The sequence below is a fragment of the Pinus tabuliformis genome, chromosome 3_1 (assembly GCF_031772625.1).
Source record: "Pinus tabuliformis cultivar Carrire ecotype Pingquan chromosome 3_1, CPIR1, whole genome shotgun sequence".
Taxonomy (NCBI): Eukaryota; Viridiplantae; Streptophyta; class Pinopsida; order Pinales; family Pinaceae; genus Pinus; species Pinus tabuliformis.
Window position 1 is genome coordinate 747,738,384 of NC_142301.1, and position 3,263 is coordinate 747,741,646.

A 3,263-nucleotide genomic window follows, 5' to 3' on the forward strand; every position below is an offset into this window, starting at 1 on the left:
GAGATAAAATTTTATACCTACACATTTTAAAGATTACCATGAAGTACATAATTCTTATCCTTTTATTTTTTTAAGTGGTCATATATATATATAATTATAATTCTTAATAAAATATTTAAAATTAATATCGGCTCAATGAAAATTTGAATGCCACTCTTAAAACTAATATAAATATACACGCTCCTGAATTATTTATCGTAACTTCGCCAATCGATGCGATCTTCTGAAAAGGTGAAACCTGTGAATATAAAGAGCGAAACATGGCAAAGTGCAAAAGCAAGAACAATAACGAACGCAAAGCTGTAGCACTGCGAAAAATGGCAAACAGTAATAGCGAAAACAATACCGAGGTGAAAAGCGAGAACAACAGCAAGGACAGTATTATAACGCTAAAGGAAGGATGGTCTATTGTGTACGAGGGCATCGTAAAGCTGAAAAACTTCCTGGAAGGAGTTGAGGGGTATGGTGAGTTAACTGTAGAGGAGCACATGAATCTTTACACAACCATATACGACATGTGCAGGCAAAGTTCCCCTCATAACTATGCATATGAGTTGTTTGACTTATACAAGAAATTCATTGAAGAGTATCTCACACGTACTGTTTTACCGGCTTTAAGGACACAGCATGATGAATTGTTGATGTTAAGAGAACTTGTGAGACGTTGGGAAATTTATAAGGTGATGTTTAGACGGCTGTTAAACATTTTTAAATATTTGGATCCTTCTTTTCATCTCTCCTGGCCTACAAAGAAGTGTTTCCGAAAAATCGTCTTTGAAAAATTACGAGACAATGCGATGCAGACTGTTATTATTCTTGTTGATAAAGAGAGGGACGGAGAACAAATTGACTGCACTTTATTGAGGAACGCTGTTCATTGCATTGTGGAGATGGAATATTATTATATGGAGACTCCAGATTCCTATTATTGGAAAAGTTATTATAAAGGAAAGTTGTTGAAAGCTGCTGCAGATTACTATTCACGAAATGTTGCTTCGTGGTCTGTGGAGTATTCTTGTCCAGATTATATGCTTAAGGTGGAACAATGTTTGAAACATGAAATGGAAGTCGTTGCCCCGTTATATTTGTACCCATTGCCAAATGATTATTTGAAAGATCGTTGGGGTAGGTTACTAAGTAATGTAAAAGATGCACTCCTTTCCACTGAGTATGGGATCAATGTTCTGCAAAAAGAGTGTTCAGGTTGCCATGCCTTGTTGAAGGAAGAGAAGATAGATGATCTTTCCAGGATGTACAGGCTGTTCTGTGAAATACCTCAAGCTTTGGAGCTCATGGAAAATAGCTTTGGTGAACATTTAGATAGAGAATTGACAGCATTAGTTAAACATCAAGATAAACCCTTAAGCGTGCAAGATTCACAGGAAAGAGAAAATATAAGTAGCCAGGAAGAAGTACAGTTGGCATTTGTTCAGAAAATTATTGAATTGGAAGACAAATACTCGGAATTTGTAAAGAATGTATTTCAGAACAATGAGCGTTTCGATGAGATTTTATATAATGCACTTTGGTCAACCTGCAACACTGGAGTTGCAGGAAGCAGAAGCGGCGAAGAATTGCTGGTTACATATTGCCATAATCTGCTTAAGAAGGGTGGGGCTAAAAATATATGCCATGATGATATAGAGGGTAATCTCGAAAAGGTGGTGAAAATTTTGGCGTGTGCGAGCAATAAATTTCTTGCGGCTGAAATATATTGTAAGAAACTAACTCTTAGAGTTCTGTTTGACACGAGTGCAAATGATGATATCGAACGGAGTACAGTGTTGAAGCTAAGACAGCACTTTGGTCAAGAATATTTATCAAATTTAGAGACCATTCTAATAGAATTAAGCCGAGCAAGGGAGGACCATAATAAGTTTAAGGCATACCTTGATAATAACCCAAGTATACAATTCGAAATTGATTTCAGTGTTCGAGTGTTTTCTCGTAGAATTCTGCCGAGCGAAAGATTGTCTGAAATCAATCTTCCTTTAGAGCTGCTCAAATGTGTAGAGGTATTCCAAGAGTTTTATTTTACACACACTGAAAGACGGAAACTTACTTGGATATATCCTTTGGGCATCTGTGAAATTGTAGGTTGGTTTGAAGCGAACAGGTCAACAGAAATGATAGTTACAACTAATCAAGCAGCCGTATTGCTGTTGTTTAATGACTCTGCAAAGTTGAGTTATTCGGACATCAAACATCAATTGAACTTGCCAGATGAAGATCTAGATGCAATCTTAAAATCACTTGCACGTGGAAAGTATAAAATTCTTCTCAAACAGCCCAACAATAGAAAATTTAGTGTAGCTGACACTTTTGAATTCAACCACAAATTTAGATCCAAAGAAAGGAGGATTCGGGTTCCACTTCCAGAGGTTGATGAAGATACAAAAGTCTCTCAGCTTGTTCATGAAAAGAATCAACGCGTTGTAATTGATTGCTACATAGTTCGCATCATGAAGCACCGAAAAGTTTTACTTCAAGAGCAACTGGTGAGTGAATGCATTGAACAAGTGAGAACGATAATAAATCCAGAGGAGGAAGCGATAAATGAAAGCATTGAAAAATTGATAAAAGACGATTACATCCAAAGAGACGAAGAGGATGTTCAAAAATTAATATATGTGCCGTGACAAGGCCTGTATTTAGAATCATTTGGTAGAAACCTGACAATGTTATAATTTTTTTCAGTGTGAAGTGTTTAAATCAAAGTGTTGAAGAAGCACATAAATTATAATAAACATAAACTGATGAACCATTATTTTGTAATATGTTTTCGTTTTCTAAAAGTCAGGATCAATGCCTTTCAATTGATTTCTACATAGTTGCCATCATGAAGAACCAAATGAAGAACTCAAAAGTTTTAATTCAAAATGAACTAGTGAGTGAATGCATTGAACAAATTAGAACAATAATAAAGCTAAAGAAGGAAGTGATAAATGAATGAATTGAAAAATTGATAACCCTTTTGCTGTTGTATCGAGTCTTTTTTTTGTGACTCCCTTCTGTTGTACCGAGTTTTTTTTGTGACTCCCTTCCTGAAGAGGCTTTTTAGTGGACAAAGTTTATTAATTTACTTACCAATTTGTTTGGGTCACTCACGAAATAGAATTATATTTAAATTATATTGTTCACATGTAGTTTTGTTTTTGTTTGTTTTTTTTTTTCCTCTCTTAGTGTTCGTGAATTTGTTAGTTAAAATTTAGTCAAATGGGATTCAATGCATTTCGAGCAATCATCTTAGATCATTCTAATTA

At 35.1% G+C, this 3,263-nt stretch overlaps 1 pseudogene; it reads left to right on the top strand.

The window, feature by feature from the left end:
• Positions 1–260: 260 nt before the first annotated feature.
• LOC149189526 (cullin-1 pseudogene) lies at positions 261–2,639 on the top strand (annotated as a pseudogene).
• Positions 2,640–3,263: the final 624 nt, after the last annotated feature.